Source organism: Amblyraja radiata, chromosome 12, assembly GCF_010909765.2.
Source record: "Amblyraja radiata isolate CabotCenter1 chromosome 12, sAmbRad1.1.pri, whole genome shotgun sequence".
Classification (NCBI taxonomy): Eukaryota; Metazoa; Chordata; class Chondrichthyes; order Rajiformes; family Rajidae; genus Amblyraja; species Amblyraja radiata.
In genome coordinates this window covers 55,764,339-55,781,844 of record NC_045967.1, presented here as the reverse complement: position 1 = coordinate 55,781,844, position 17,506 = coordinate 55,764,339, and positions in this window count along the sequence as shown.

Sequence of the window (17,506 nt, the reverse complement as noted above, 5' to 3'; positions counted from 1 at the left end):
ATTTCACCGTTAACGTGTTTTCAAGGAGATGTGAAGCACAGAAAAACACACAAATACACAAACAAATACATCCACATCCAATATCAGAGTTTTATAAGTTACTAGACTAAGTGGGACCCGTTGGGTCCCAGCATCACATGGGAGGGCTGTCCCCCAGCGCAATATTCCACCTCTCCACCAATTCCAATATTGGTGGCCAGTGGGGGGGGGAGGGGGCTTTCTGGAGCGCTAGTATGGGTGTTGTGCGCCGAAGGGACTGGTTTCCAGAGGGCTTGTATGGACATTGTGGGCCGAATGGATTCTTGGGCTGGCGGCTCAGTCACTCAAGCCTGTTGTGCTGGCAGCTCACTCATGGTGGGCTCGCAGTTGAGTTACGGCTATTCCTTGAAATTCCATTTCAAGCAGCGTGTAAGACCACTAAAGACAGCAATTCGTGACCTCTCCCTCCCCCATCTTGCAGAGACTGAGACACGCCCACACTTCTGGGTTTTATAGTCCCTACCCTCTCCCACCAGAAGGGGCGTGGCCTTCATGGCGTGATTGACAGGAGAGAGAATCTCAACATTCTTTAAACACTAATAACTCTTTTATTTTTCATCAATGGGAAAAGTCCTCAGCACCACATGAGCGGAGGGGGACTCTGAGTAAGATGGCCAAAAATCTCAGTCGCACGTGATAGCGTTTTTTCTAAAATCAATATAAAGCGCAAACAGGGTCAAGATTACACTTTTAATTATATAGAAGGCAAGGCAACTTTAGTTAGGCAAGGCAGCTTTAATTAGGCAAGGCAGCTTTAATTAGGCAAGGCAGCTTTAATTAGGCAAGGCAGCTTTAATTGGGCAAGGCAGTTTTAATTAGGCAAGGCAACTTTAATTAGGCAAGGCAGCTTTAATTAGGCAAGGCAGCTTTAATTAGGCAAGGCAGCTTTAGCACTTTGAAACCAAAGGCAACGCAGCTTTAGTACTTTCAAACCAAAGGCAACGCAGCTTTTGTACTTTCAACCCAAAGGCAACGCAGATTTAGCACTTTCAAATCCAAGGCAACACAGCTTTAGCACTTTCAAACCAAAGGCAACACAGCTTTACCACTTTCAAACCAAAGGCAACACAGCTTTAGCACTTTCAAACCAAAGGCAACACGGCTTTAGCACTTTCAAACCAAAGGGAACACAGCTTTAGCACTTTCAAACCAAAGGCAACACAGCTTTAGCACTTTCAAACCAAAGGCAACACAGCTTTAGTACTTTCAAACCAAAGGCAACACGGCTTTAGCACTTTCAAACCAAAGGGAACACAGCTTTAGCACTTTCAAACCAAAGGCAACACAGCTTTAGCACTTTCAAACCAAAGGCAACACAGCTTTAGCACTTTCAAACCAAAGGCAATACAGCTTTAGTACATTCAAACCAAAGGCAACACAGCTTTAGCACTTTCAAACCAAAGGCAACACAGCTTTAGCACTTTCAAACCAAAACACACTTTTGAATTTTCAAACTACATTTTCAAACCACATTAAGGGCACTGGCAGGTCAGTAAAACCACTCACAGTTTAGTAGACATGTGTTCAGTGTTATTCACAGCTCAGACTGAGAATTGCGACCTCTCGCTCCCCCATCTTGCAGAGAACTGAGGCACCTTTTTCTATGGTTTGCAATGGAACTTATTATTTAAATTATGTGAAGCACTTTGGGGTCAATGCAAATTGACTTAAAATGTGCTATATAAATAAAGTTTACTTACTTACTTACTTACCTCCACACTTCCGTGTTTTATAGTCCCTCCGGAAGGGGCGTGGCCTTCAGGAGAGAGAATCTCAACATTTTTTAAACACTAATAACTCTTTTATTTTTCATCGATGGGAAAAATCCTCTTGTCCTGCACAGCGGAGGGGGACTCTGAGTAAGTTGGCCAAAAATCACAGCCGTAAGTGGCAGTGTTTTTTCTAAAATCAATATACTGAGCAACCGGAAGTGGTCAAGATGAGACTTTTAGTAATATAGATATGATATGTTGCAATGGAAAGGCATGGGAATTTTATTGATTGCTAATCTAGAAAATAGTTGAGATTAACTCAGCAATCAACATTTTCTTTTTTAATTATTAGCTGTTATTCTGAAAACAATATTTTCATGAAAAGGAAGTATATTCTATGCTCTTGAAAAATTAATCACCGATACAGTTTTTATCATATATAATATTGCTAGATTCACTACTTTCAGTTATCAACACAAAGTACTGGCAACAAGCCCAAATCTTGAGGAAAAACTCATAATTTAATCCTCTTGCAATGAAAAATGCAACATACTTTTTGCTGTCAAAGGTAGACCTTCCTAGTTGCTTGCTGTACCTGCATGTTAATTTGTGTATAAGAAAACCAAGATCTCTCTGAACACCATTTAATCTCTCATATTTTAAAAATATTCCCTCTTTCTACATCTTCTATCACGGGATAATTTCATCGTTTTCTGTCTTAGCTTGTCTACGTCCACCAAAGCCTCTCTGCATCCTCTTCACAGCCCACACTGCCACCCAGCTTCATATCATCAAACATGTCATGCAAATAATAACCACTGTGACAAGACACCAGCAATGAATAAAGAAATGGGGTATACATATTTGAGGAAACGAGAACGGACTGAAAACAAGCATGGAACACCAGCTCCAACTGCTCAAAGCTGCAATCAAACAACAAGTCTTAGATGGGACTACAGAATAGCTTAAAGGCAGCACAGTGGTGCAGCAGTAGAGTTGCTGCCTTACAGCGCCATAGACCCATGGTTCGATCCTGACTACAGGTGCAGTCTGCAGGGAGTTTGTATGTTCTCCCTGTGGCCGGCCGCGTGGGTTTTCTGGTTTCCTCCCACACTCCAAAGACCTACAGATTTGTAGGTTAAATGGCTTCAGTAAAAGTTATTCATGGTGTGTAGGATAGTGCTAGTGTACGAGATGATCACTGGTCAGCACGGACTTGGTGGGCTGAAGGGGCTGTTTCTGCGCCGTATCTCTAAAAGGCTAAACTAAAGTAAAGAATTATCACTGAATGGAAATGGTTGTGGTGAATATCCCTACTATATTGTTTCCAGCTGCCCCTCATCATTGATTTGCTTTAGTTCGCTTCTCTGTTTTATTCTTGCCCGATTGTCATTCCTGCCTAAGGCAGTTTCTTACCTGCTGTTATCAGGCAACTGAACCATCCTACCACAACCAGAGAGCAGTCCTGAACTACTATCCACCTCATTTGGTGACTCTCAGACTATATTTGTTTGGACTTTACTGGTTTTATTTTGCACTAAACATTATTCCCTTATCATGTATCTATACACTATACTCAACTGTAATCGTGTAACGTCTTTCTGCTGACTGGATGGGGTGGGTGGCGCGACTCACGTCGCAGCGGCCTCTGCAGTCCGTCTGTCGGGTTTTTTTTGTTGCTTTTGAATGTTTGAATGTGGTTTAAAGTGCTTTTTTTTAACTGGGTATGTGTGTGGGGGGCGGGGGAAACTTTTAAAATCTTTCCCCTGCACGGAGAACCCGACCTTTTCCCTGTCGGGTCTCCGTTGTCGTTGGGGCCTAGCACCATGGAGCGGCCTCCAACCGGAACGACCTGGGGCTCCAGTCGCGGAGCTGCGGACTTACCCATCATCGCAGAGCTGGCCGAGTTCGGAGCGGGTGGAGCTGTGGTGGCGCGTGACTGTGGCCCGACCCTGGAGATTCGGAGATCCAACTGCAGGTCTGGTGGACGGTGACACTGGGAGCCCGCGGGTCCCTGCTGGGAGACCGCTTTTCGGGGCTTCCGCAACGGCGACTTCTCCCGCCCGAGTTGCGGGGTTGAGGATGACCTGGACCTTACAGCGGGGCCTTACATCGCCCGGCGCGGCTGTAAATGGCCGCGGGACACTTACCATCGGCCGCCGGGGGCTCCCAACACCAAGACCCGGAGCGCGGCCTTGCATCACCCGGCGCGGCTTTAATGGCCGCAGGACACCTACCATCGCCCGCCGGGGGCTTTGACTTTGACATCGGGAGGAGAATGAGGAGTGCAGGGGAGAGATAAGACTTTGCCTTCCATCACAGTGAAGGAGGAGATTCACTGTGATGGATGTTTGTGTAAATTGTGTTGGTGTGTGTCTTGGTTCTTTTCTTGTTGTATGACTGCAGAAACCAAATTTCGTTTGAACCTCAATGAGGTTCAAATGACACAAATAAATTGTATTGTATTGTATTGTATTGTATTGTATTGGATAGCACACAACAAAAGCTTTTCACTGTACCTCGGTACACGTGATATTAAACTGAATTAAAATCTCTTCATGCAAGTTCTCCTTGCTCTCAATGTGTGCCAATTCTTGCCATGCTTTCTCCCTCCTATTTTTCACAATAGCTTTCTGACTTTAAACTCACCCTAAATTTTCCATTCTAATGTTTGCTATTTGATGCATGCTCCAAATCTTGCTTATATATCTGAATTTATGGAATTCTGATTCTTCTCAATTTCAAATCATCATTTCTAAATTTCATTTTATGATATTTTAAAAAAAAGATTTCTCTTGCTGATTATTTTAATGTCCTTCTGACTGAGGCCAATGCTCATAGACGTTAATTATTATTTCGACATTGCCATTTCTAGTACTCCATCACATCACTTATAATCTCCATATGATTCCTTTGCATCAGATTTTTATGTTGTGACATTCCTTCACCACTTACAACATCTGATATAGTACAAAAATCTAGATATTAAAAAGATGCTCCAGTTTTTCAAAAAAAGTGTTCCATAACTAAATTTCATCTAAAATAATGAAAAAATGAACACAATTCAAATCAACAAACAGCAGGTCAAGCAGCATCTGTGTAAGGAAATGATCAGCTGACATTTCAGGTTGGGATCCTTGACAGTCCATTCCAGTAACTTTTAAGGATATAATGTGACATTTTAAACGCTTTCATTCTCAAATTAAAAATAAACTTCCACTTTAAAAGTTTAAAGTCAGGAGGCCTCCAATATACAGTGGGTTGCAAAAGTTTTCATACCCCTTGAACTTTTACACATTTTGTCATGTTACAACCACAAACGTAAATGTATTTTATTGGGATTTTATGTGATAGACCAACACAAAGTGGCGCATAATTGTGAAGTGGAAGGAAAATGATAAATGGTTTTCAAATTTTTTTACAAATAAAAAACTGAAAAGTGTGGCGTGCAAAAGTATTCAGCCCCCTTTACTCTGATACCCCTAAATAAAATCCAGTTTTATTCCAATTGCCTTCAGAAGTCACCTAATTAGTAAATAGAGTCCACTTGTGTGTAATCTAATCTCAGTATACAGCTGTTCTGTGAAGGCCTCAGAGGTTTGTTAGAGAACATTAATGAACAAACAGCATCATGAAGCCCAAGGAACACACCAGACAGGTCAGGGATAAAGTTGTGGAGAAGTTTAAAGCAGGGCTAGGTTATAAAAAAATATCCCAAGCTTTGAACATCTCACGGAGCACTGTTCAATCCATCATCCGAAAATGGAAAGAGTATGGCACAACTGCAAACCTCCCAAGACATGGCTGTCCACCTAAACTGACAGGCCGGGCAAGGAGAGCATTGATCAGAGAAGCAGCCAAGCATGGTAACTCTGGAGGAGCTGCAGAGATCCACAGCTCAGGTGGGAGAATCTGTCCACAGGACAACTATTAGTCGTGCACTCCACAAATTGGGCCTTTATGGAAGAGTGGCAAGAAGAAAGCCATTGTTGAAAAAAGCCAGAAGAAGTCCCGTTTGCAGTTTGCCACAAGCCATGTGGGGGACACAGCAAACATGTGGAGGAAGGTGCTCTGGTCAGATGAGACCAAAATTGAAGTTTTTGGCCTAAATGCAAAACGCTACGTGTGGCGGGAAACTAACACTGCACATCACCCTGAACACACCATCCCCACTGTGAAACATGGTGGTGGCAACATCATGCTGTGGGGATGCTTTTCTTCAGCAGGGACAGGGAAGCTGGTCAGAGTTGATGGGAAGATGGATGGAGCCAAATACAGGGCATTCTTGGAAGAAAACCTGTTAGAGTCTGCAAAAGACTCGAGACTGGGGTGGAGGTTCACCTTCCAGCAGGACAACGACCCTAAACATACAGCCAGAGCTACAATGGAATGGTTTAGATCAAAGCATATTCATGTGTTAGAATGGCCCAGTCAAAGTCCAGACCTAAATCCAATTGAGAATCTCTGGCAAGACTTGAAAATTGCTGTTCACAGACGCTCTCCATCCAATCTGACTGAGCTTGAGCTATTTTGCAAAGAAGAATGGGCAAAAATTTTAGTCTCTAGATGTGCAAAGCTGGTAGAGACATACCCCAAAAGACTTGCAGCTGTAATTGCAGTGAAAGGTGGTTCTACAAAGTATTGACTCAGGGGGGCTGAATACATTTGCACGCCACACTTTTCAGTTTTTTATTTGTAAAAAAATCTGAAAACCATGTATCATTTTCCTTCCACTTCACAATTATGCACCACTTTGTGTTGGTCTATCACATAAAATCCCAATAAAATACATTTACGTTTGTGGTTGTAACGTGACAAAATGTGGAAAAGTTCAAGGGGTATGAAAACTTTTGTAAGCCACTGTATATCTATACTATTACTAAAACTCTCATCTTGACCATTTCCGGTCTGCGTTGTAGTTAAATTTGGCAAAAACTATCCACCATAGCGCTACGATTTTTCGCCACCTTACTCACCATTCTTCTCAGCTGCAAGTCAAATAAGTTTTGTTCCGATTGGTGAAATAGTACAAAAGTTACGAAGGTTTAAAAATTGTAAAAACCGTCCCTTCCGGAACCCGCTATCAATACCGCGGCGAGGAGAATAAAAAGCTGAAGGGGCGGAGTGTGTTGAGTAGCCCGCGCAGAGCGTGCAGCCCGCAGCACGTGGGGAGCGCGCAGCCCACAGAGAGCGTGCGGAGAGTGAGCAGCCTGCGGACTGCTTCTGTGGTGACCAGCACGACCAGCCGGAAGCTGCTGAGTTGAACCAGAAGCCTCTGAGTGCAGCTGGAGTGGGACCGGGATCTACTGCGTGAGGCCGAAAGCTGAATGTGCGGGGTGAGCACAGTGCGAGCTGTGTCTGCTGTGACCAACCCCCTCCCCACACCCCCTTCCCCCTCCCCCACACCCCCCCCTTTCCCCACACCCCCTTCCCCCTCCCCCACACCCCCCCCCCTTTCTCCACACCCCCCCTTTCCCCGCACACATTTATATAATGGTATATGGACACACTGATCAGTTCTGTATTCATGCCTGCTATATTCTGTTGTGCTGAAGCAAAGCAAGAATTTCATTGTCCTATCTGCGAAACATGACAATGAACTCTCTTGAATCTTGAACAAGATCATAAGGTCATAAGTGAAAAGGGTAGAATTAGGCCATTCGGCCCATCAAGTCTATTCCGCCATTCAATCATGGCTATTCTATCACTCCCTCCTAACCCCATTCTCATGATTTCTCCCCATAACCCCTGACACCCATACTAATCAAGAATCTATCTATGCCTTAAATATATCCTCTGACTTTGCCTCCAGTCTTCAGTGGCAAGTTGGATGATTTGCTTAGAATAATCGTCATTAAGTGATACAGTGTGGAAACAGGCCCTTCATCCCAACTTGCCCACACTAATCAACATGTCCCAGCTATACTAGTCCCACCCGCCTGCATTTCGTCCATATCCCTCCAAACCTGATCTATCCTTGTCCTGTCTAACTGTTTCTTAAATGTTGGGATAGTCCCAGCCTCAACTACCTCCTCTGGCAGCTTGTTCCATCCAACCACCACCCTTTGTGTGAAAAGGTTACCCTTCAGATTCCTATTAAATCTTTTCCCCTTCACCGTAAACCTATGTCCTCTGGTCCTCGATTCACCTGCTCTGGGCAAGAGGCTCTGTGTATCTACCCAATCAATTCATCTCATGATTGTATACACCTCAAATAAGATCATCCTTCGTCCTCCTGCACTTCAAGGAATAGAGTCCCAGCCTACTTAACTTCTCTCTACAGCTGAGACCCTCTAGCTCTGGCAAACAACATCCTTGTAAACCTTCCCTGTACTCTTTCCAGCTTGACAACATCTTTCCTACAACATGATGCCCAGAACTGAACACAATACTCTAAATGTGGCCTCACCAATGTCTTATGCAGCTGCAAAATGACCTCCCAACTTCTATACAACACTATGATTGATGAAGGCCAATGTGCCAAATGCCTTTTTGACCACCCAATCCACCTGTGACTCCAGACCTTCAAGGAACCATGAATCTGCACGCCTAGGCTCCTAAAATGATAAGTGATATCTGACAAAAAAGAACAAGAAACATAGCAGGAAAGAGTTGGAGGTATGTGTGGGATGCGGTTAGGTAGATGGCAGATAATTCATTGTCCTCCCCTCTCCTCCATGTAAGAATTGCTTGACATCAATGCACCTAGTATTCCAACTGCATCTCTCAAGAATCAATTGCCAGTCTATCTTGGCCAATTCACGTCTCATACCCTCAAAGTTACCTTTCTTTAAGTTCAGGGCTCTTATTTCTGAATTAACAATGTCACTCTCCATCCTAATGAAGAACTTAACCATATTATGGTCACTCTTGCCCAAGGGGCCACGCACAACAAGACTGCTAACTAACCCTTCCTCATTACTCAATACCCAGTCTAGAATAGCCTGCCCTCTCGTTGGTTCCTCTACATGTTGGTTTAGAAAACTATCCCGCATACATTCCAAGAAATCCTCTTCCTCAGCACCCTTGCCAATTTGATTCACCCAATCTATATGTAGATTGAAGTCACCCATTATAACTGTTTTACCTTTGTTGCACGCATTTCTAATTTCCTGTTTGATGCCATCCCCAACTCCACTACTACTGTTAGGTGGCCTGTACACAACTCCCACTAGCGTTTTCTGCCCCTTAGTGTTTCGCAGCTCTACCCATATCGATTCCACATCCTCCAAGCTAATGTCCTTCCTTTCTATTGTGTTAATCTCCTCTCTAACCAGCAACACTACCCCACCTCCTTTTTCTTTCTGTCTATCCCTCCTGAATATTGAACATCCCTGGATGTTCAGCTCCCAGCCTTGGTCACCCTGGAGCCATGTCTCCATGATCCCAACTATATCATAGTCATTAATAGCTATCTGCACATACAACTCATCCACCTTATTACGAATGCTCCTTGCATTGAGACACAAAGCCTTCAGGCTTGTTTTTACAACACTCTTACCCCTTATCAATTATGTTGAAAAGTGGCCCTTTTTGATTTTCGCCCTGGATTTGTCTGCCTGCCACTTTTACTTTTCACCTTGCTACCTATTGCTTCTACCCTCATTTTACACCCCTCTGTCTCTACGCTCACACATTTAAGAAACCCTTTTCCTTTAACTCCATCCTCGACTATCCCATTCGACACCCCACCCCCCTTATTCAGTTTAAAACCACCCGTGTAGCAGTGGCAAACCTGCCTGCCAGAATGCTGGTCCCCCACCTGTTAAGATGCAATCCGTCCCTTTTGTATAGTTCCCCCTTACTCCAAAACAGATCCCAGTGATCTAAGAATCTAAATCCCTGCCCCGTGCACCAGTTCCTCAGCCACACATTCAGGTCCCGTATCTCACTGTTCCTGCTCTCGCCAGCACGAGGAACTGGAAGCAAACGGGAGATAACAACCCTGGAGGTCCTGCTTTTCAGCATTTTTCCAAGCTCTCTAAAGTCACGCTGCAGAATATTCATCCCCTTCTTTCCGACATCGTTTGTGCCGACATGCACTACCACTTCCGGCTGTTCACCTTCGCCCTTGAGGAATTTTGTGTGCTAGTTTGTTCCATTTAAATTTTATCAAACAGGATTTTGGAAAAGGACTGTTGATTGGTTTTGTTTGCCAAATTTGTGGGTAATTCCCAAATTAAAATACTGTTAAAACACATGGATAGGATAGGTTTGGATGGATAAGGGCCAAACGCAGGCTGGTGGGACTAGTGTGGCTGGGACATGTGGGTAAATTAGGCCAAAGGGCCTGTTTCCACACTGTATCACTCCATGACTCTATGATAAGTTGCACAAACCAATGGGTTTGGACTGTATATGTGTAGTTATATTGGACTGTATGTGTGTAGTCCCAAACTCTGTTACTACATTAATGTTTTTTGAAGACCTGAGTATGGGCACCTGCCTTGTTGTACCTTACAATGCACTTCAATAAGATATTACAGAATATATCTTTCACTTACTGATGTTCAATGATACATAAATCTAGCACTGACATACAGAGAGCCATGTGCTGGTTATTGCTTAATGACTGTATAATTCAAAAAAGATTAACCGATTACTCTGTAAATGATTTAAACTTCAAAAGTCTTTTTCACAATTAGCGATAATGCTTCCATCCCATACCAGGCAGACTCAAATATATCATAATTTGACAAAATCTGAAATTAGAAGTTCTGAATGCTGTTGTTCAACAGCTGGTGCAACGTAAAGACCTAAGTGTTAACTAACCAGGTATTTTACCATCAGGTTCATAAGCAGCTTCTTGCTGGCAACCATCAGGCACTGAAACACTATGCAACACTAATCTCAGCAATTATGTCCTTGGCCCCATAGCAGAAGTGTCCACATCGCGGGGCTGGAAACTGGAACTATCCTGAGCTAATTCTGCTACCACCATCATCTATTTCGACAAGTGATGGCTCCCACTGATGTCGCCGGAAGCTTGCGTCCTTTTCAGGACGGACGATGACAGCGATGTCAACATTTGTAACAAGATGGACACGAGAAGAAGAGGAATTATGACCTTCTACCGACTGTGTTTTAAGTTCCACACCAGACATCGGTTTTTGCACTATTATGGTTACCTGTTATTGTAACTATTCATTTATTGTATTTTTGATTATTATATATTATCTGTCATATTGCACATCCAGGCATGTTTAGCTGCAGCAAGTAAGAATTTCATTGCTCCATTGTCAGTACATATGACAGTTAAATACTTTTGATTCATACCTTAACTTACTCCGTACATTCAAGATGGCCGTCAATTTTTTTTAGGTATTGATGGTATCAAGGGATATGGATCCACATGATCCACAATGGTGGAGCAGTCACAATGGCCTGATTTTGCTTCGAATTTTCATGCTCTTACATTTTTCTGCTATGGGAAACTGATGCTTTCTGTTTATCCTGGGTAGGCCTTTCAAAATTGAATATATCTCAGTTCAATATCCCCTCTCTCTTTGTTGCAAAGGAGCTATCCAGGCTCGGAATGCTTTCCGCACAGCTATCACTCTTGCTGAGTCTGCTAAATGCTGATCAAAAATGGTCACTTTGTAGTATTTCAAGTTAAAGTTCAAGTTTGCCTTTATTGTCACTTAACCAATTAAGGTACAGTGAAATTTGAGTTACCAAACAGCCATATTAGATGAAAATCAACAATACACACAGTCACATAAAATAAAATTTAACATAAACATCCACCTCAGTGGAATCAACATTCCTTACTGTGATGGAAGGCAATAAAGTTCAGACATCTTTCTCCTTTATTCTGCTCCTTGTTTCGTCAAATTTCTTTCATCGGAAGGTGGTGGGTATGTGGAATTCATTGCCACAGAAGGCTGTGGAGGCCAAGTCAATGGATATGTTTAAGGCGGAGGTTGACAGATTCTTGATTGGTACCGATGTCAAGGGTTACGGGGAGAAGGGGTTACGAGGAGAAGGCAGGAGAATGGGGTTGAGAGGGATAGATAGATCAGCCATGATTGAATGGCGGAGTAGACATGATGGGCCGAATTGCCTAATTCTGCTCCTATAACATATGAACCAAAATGCTTTACTCCAGTACTTGAAATCCTTAATGATCAACCTCCCTGCATTAAATTTCAAGGGCCACTTGTTTGCCCATTCAACCAGCTTGTGTTCGCATGGTCTATTCAGTCGTCAGTAATTGGTTTACACTGGGGTATAACAGCATGTGGCAATGGGACATTGGTGAAAAATAAATATATTAAACCATTGGTCATTATGGCAATTAAATATTTTAGACCATTTTCAAACATGATTTTGCCAATTACGTGAATATGAATAACCAATATAACTTTTGCTGGTGAGGCAATTTAAAATCGGAGCTAACACTATCCGTCCTTATCAATGAAACAGCTGAATCACTAAATTGTGGATCTTTGCCATGCTTTTAATAGAACTGCTCTTCATGTTGAAATGTGGGTCTAAAAAAAACACAACAACTCCTATTGATTACTGTAGATGACGTTACTGTGCATTCTTCTTCACCTCTTGACATTCATAGCGCACCAGCCCTTTCAATGTCAAGAACCCATCAATCCATATTTCAAAAGCATAGTTAGGAAATCATGTTTCATTTTTGTTCCGAAGTACTTTTTTTCGCCACAAATAAATTGTGTTTAAAACTGAAGATAAAATATTTTTTTAATTATCCTGCTCTATCTGCTTTATTAATGATTTTTGAGAAGGTCACAAGAAAGAAAAAAAAAATCTTGTCTGTCTTCCTCACTGAATTGTGGTATGATAAGCCACGTACTTATTTGCCATGTAGTAGATGGTGTCCTTGATGTATCTGAGCTGCAAAGAACACAAGTCTCTCACGATCTTAAAACACTATAAGCACTTGATTTCCAGGATTTTAACGATCAAAGTAGTCAAATTTCTGGGATGAGAACTGATGGGAAGAAGGGACGAGACAGGCTGGGTATGCTTAAAGCAAACAGAGCCTCGTGTATAGATGGGACGCATGCTTAGTTGCTGAAGGAATTAAGAGTGGAGGTTACAAGAAGGCTAGCTATAATTTTCTAAATCTCCCTAGACACAGGAGAGTTACCAGAGTACTGCAAAATGCTAAATGAAATGCTTTTGTTCCTTAAAAAGTATTAGCTCAAAATGGTTGCAACTTCCTTTGTAAAATTAGGTGAGCATTGGAATCTGGTGAAGTGGGGAAAAAGGTGATGCTTTGGTATTGAAAAAAAAAAGTTGAGTTGAATTTGTAAGAAATCTATTCAAACCAAGCTTATCCGGGAGTTTTGTTCAGAGTTGGAAGTAGGTGCAATTCATTAGCTTGTGGCCTCTTTTTTTAAACTGGAAAAGTTTATTAATAAATAACGATAGAGGCATTCAATCAGGGCAATAGTTCTATTTTTTTCTATAATGAGAGCATAGGTTTCTTACGTCATACTGGGACAACTGGGACACTACTGCATGCAACTTATGCAAGAATTTTAGGACACCTCATTTATCCTGAGGGGCCAGGTGTATTGGAAGTATTTCCAGCTGCATGAAATCAAAGTCAGGGTTTACATAGAAACATAGAAATTTGGTGCAGGAGCAGGCCATTCGGCCCTTCGAGCCTGCACCGCCATTCAATATGATCATGGCTGATCATCCAACTCAGTATCCCGTACCTGCCTTCTCTCCATACCCTCTGATCCCCTTAGCCACAAGGGCCACATCTAACTCCCTCTTAAATATAGCCAATGAACTGGCCTCAACTACCCTCTGTGGCAGAGAGTTCCAGAGATTCACCACTCTCTATGTGAAAAAAGTTTTTCTCATCTCGGTTTTAAAGGATTTCCCCCTTATCCTTAAGCTGTGACCCCTTGTCCTGGACTTCCCCAACATCGGGAACAATCTTCCTGCATCTAGCCTGTCCAACCCCTTAAGAATTTTGTAAGTTTCTATAAGATCCCCTCTCAATCTCCTAAATTCTAGAGTATAAACCAAGTCTATCCAGTCTTTCTTCATAAGACAGTCCTGACATCCCAGGAATCAGTCTGGTGAACCTTCTCTGCACTCCCTCTATGGCAATAATGCCCTTCCTCAGATTTGGAGACCAAAACTGTACGCAATACTCCAGGTGTGGTCTCACCAAGACCCTGTACAACTGCAGTAGAACCTCCCTGCTCCTATACTCAAATCCTTTTGCTATGAAAGCTAACATACCATTCGCTTTCTTCACTGCCTGCTGCACCTGCATGCCTACTTTCAATGACTGGTGTACCATGACACCCAGGTCTCGCTGCATCTCCCCTTTTCCTAATCGGCCACCATTTAGATAATAGTCTGCTTTCCTGTTTTTGCCACCAAAATGGATAACCTCACATTTATCCACAAAGTTTCTGAGCTTTGGAGTAGCTGGAGTCAGTGCAGAGAGTAAAAGAAGCTGAGAGTTTTCTTGCTTTAACGTTCCTGGAAGTGGCCACTTTACAGCCTCTGAGGTTGGGGTGGCAATTGGATAGCCAGTTGAAAACCAAGAAAAGTACAAAGTTTCAAGAGACACCTCATTCTCAAACAGATACCCAGCCTTCGCTCCTGAGGTGATGATGACATCTTGAAGGAACTCAGCCCACACCATGGCACAATGGGACAACGGTCTGCATGGGTGGGAAGAAGGACTGATGAACAATATTCGGGAATCCCATATTCTGGAGGACATGTCTGTAACTTCTGTTTTCCCATGGTGTGTCTCCATGGAAATAGTGCAGAACATTCAGAGAAGTGGAAAGGAAGAAGTCAGAAGAGGAAAAAGGTTGAAATGCCACAATCAGGAGCAAGGGAGGACGTTAGAGGATAGGGACATGCAGATGGTCATTTCCGGACAACTGCTAGTCCTATGTTGGGGCTCCAGCAATGATCTCTACATTATTTTAATTGGTCACAGCATCGCAACCTGAAAATGACCTCCTTATTTTGCTCGTATTTTCTGTCCACAATCTATACTAGTATGTTACCACCAATAGCCTGCACTCTGTTTTTTTTATAATAACCTTATCGTGGGTATTTGGAAAATCTAAATACACCACATCAACTGCCTTGCCTTTATCTATTGTACTTGTACACCCTCATCATTCCAACAGACTTTTTAGATGTGATTGCCTTTCATAAATCCATCTCAACTTTGCCCTATGCTATATCAATTTCTAAATGCCCTGTTTTCTTAACAATAGGTTCCAAGGGCAACATATAAGAAGACAAACTACAAAGGCATGGTAATCATGGTCATCATCAAGAAAGGAAGCAAACGCAATTGTAGTGACAACGGGATTATCCCCCATTGTCTACCTCAGGAGGAAAAAACATTACAAGGATCTTCCTTCACTGGTAAAGAGCCAAGAATGTTTTACTGTCGTATGTCCCAACTACCAACTTTAGGCTCCAAAACTGTGCTCTGAATTGTCGCATGGATTCCATCCAGAGACACATTGGACATGATCTTCACCACACAATAACTCAAAACAAATGCGCGGAGCAGACCCTGTGACTAGGTCTTCTTTGACCTCACCAAAGCTTTTGATCCCATCAACTAGGGGGGACTTTTCTCAAATTGGCTGCCTGTGGACATTCATCTCAATATGTTTGCTTCTTGCTGGCATGCAATGACCTGACCCATTAGGTCTATCAAATAACCCTGTTCAGTGCAGATTGATATCAAGGAAGGCTGTATCAACGCCCGAACACTTTGAAAATATTTTTGCTGTGCTGTACCGCATTTTAACAAGCTTTTCTCTGGAATGGATCTAACCTACAGGACTAATGAAAAAATGTTCAATCCATGTCGCTTCACTGAAGAACCAAGGTCATCATAACCTTAGTCATTAATATTCCTTCAGAAAAAAAAGTAAAGCTACTCTGAATACCACGTCCCACAAATGGCAAGATGTAATTTAACGGTTTTATTTTCACATTGGTTGAGTAATCAATATTGGCTCGGGTATCGGAAGAACTTTTCTGCTCTTCTTTGACTTCTCCAGTGGGATCTTTAAGCTGGAAATGTAGAACTATGGTTTTAAATCTGATTTTAGAGCAGCGATACAGTGCCCCGTGAAGGCTGGATTGAACTGCACCACTGGAGGTTCTGTCTTTTGATGAAACATTAAAATCATCTTCTTGTGGACTTAAAAGTATACAGATGCACAATGATGCAATTCTGATTGCATTCTGATTGTATTCTGATGCAAAAAAAAATGTTCCTGCACTTGCCAATATTGCTTCTTCTCAACATTATTAAACCGATTGATTACCTGGTTATATGCTGCCATTTACAGGAGCTTTCTTTGTGTAAAGTTGGCTGCCACATTTTCCACATCAGAACTAATTTCAAAAATAGTTTCCTTGGTACATGAAAAGGAGCATTTAAATGCATTTTTTCTCTTTATTTAGTGTGGTATGCAATTTGTAAGTAGCACAAGCCAATTGCTAATTTTTGGAAGAAGTAGAATGGAAAGGGTTCAAACAAAAGCATTAATATTATTGTGATATTAACATACACTTTGCTTGGAATCATCAGGCGTTATGTAACTTAATCACTTCTACCTTTTATACAATTCATATGTTTTTTGTCTCGTTTTTCCTCGCTTCTGAATCTGCCTAAAACATGCCCTGTTTCTAACTTTTCCCAGTTCTCATGAATTATTGATCTGAAAAGAGTATCTCAGTGTTACACTGAAATATTAGCCTTGGTTATACGCCGAAGGCAAGGAGCAAAACTTTGGTGCAATGTTTGTACTTCTGGTGCAATGGCAAATTACAATGCATATGCCAGACTGACATGTATAAATCATACCAACTGACAGCCTTCGGAAAATATTCCACTGGCAAACCAAAAAATACCTTCGACGGGTAAAGTTTCTTGAGCATTGCTAGGCCTACAGTGTCCTCCATAATGTTTGGGACAAAGACCCATCATTTATTTACTTGCCTCTGTACTCCCCAATTTGAGATTTGTAATAGAAAAAAAATCACATGTGCACATTGTCAGATTTTAATTAGTAAGCTCACCAGTGCTCTCTTTCTTCTTAATGATGTTCCAAACAGTTGATTTTGGTAAGCCTAAGGTTTGGCTGATGTCTCTAACAGTTTTATTCTTGTTTCTCAGTCTCATAATGGCTTCTTTGTCTTTCATCAGCACAACTTTGGTCCTCATGTTGATAAACACTAATAAAAGTTTGCAAAGGTGATGAAAAGGCTGGAGGAAAGCCTAGGTGCTGCGAGCTCTCTTATACCTGCATTAAGGAAGCAAGTAAACACACCTGAGCAACTACAAACACCTGTAATGCCATGTGTCCCAAACATTTTGGGGCCCTGAAATATGGGGGGGGGGGGGACGGGGGACGGGGGGGGGGGGGGGACTATGTATAAATACAGCTGTGATTTCTACAGTGAAACACAAATGTATAAAAATGGCCTTTATTAAAATCTGACAATGTGCACTTTAACCACATGTGATTTTTTTTCTATTACAAATCTCAAATTGTGGAATACCGAGGCAAATAAATAAACAATGGGTCTTTGTCACAAACATTATGGAGGGCACTGTATAAAGGATACTTTACAAATTTTAGAATGACATTCATGTGATGGAACCTGGATCTGTCTGAAAAGCAAACTGAAATTGCTGGAAATATTCTGGTCACCCATCACCTGTTGGAAGAGGAGTCAATATCATAGGTCAATGAACACTC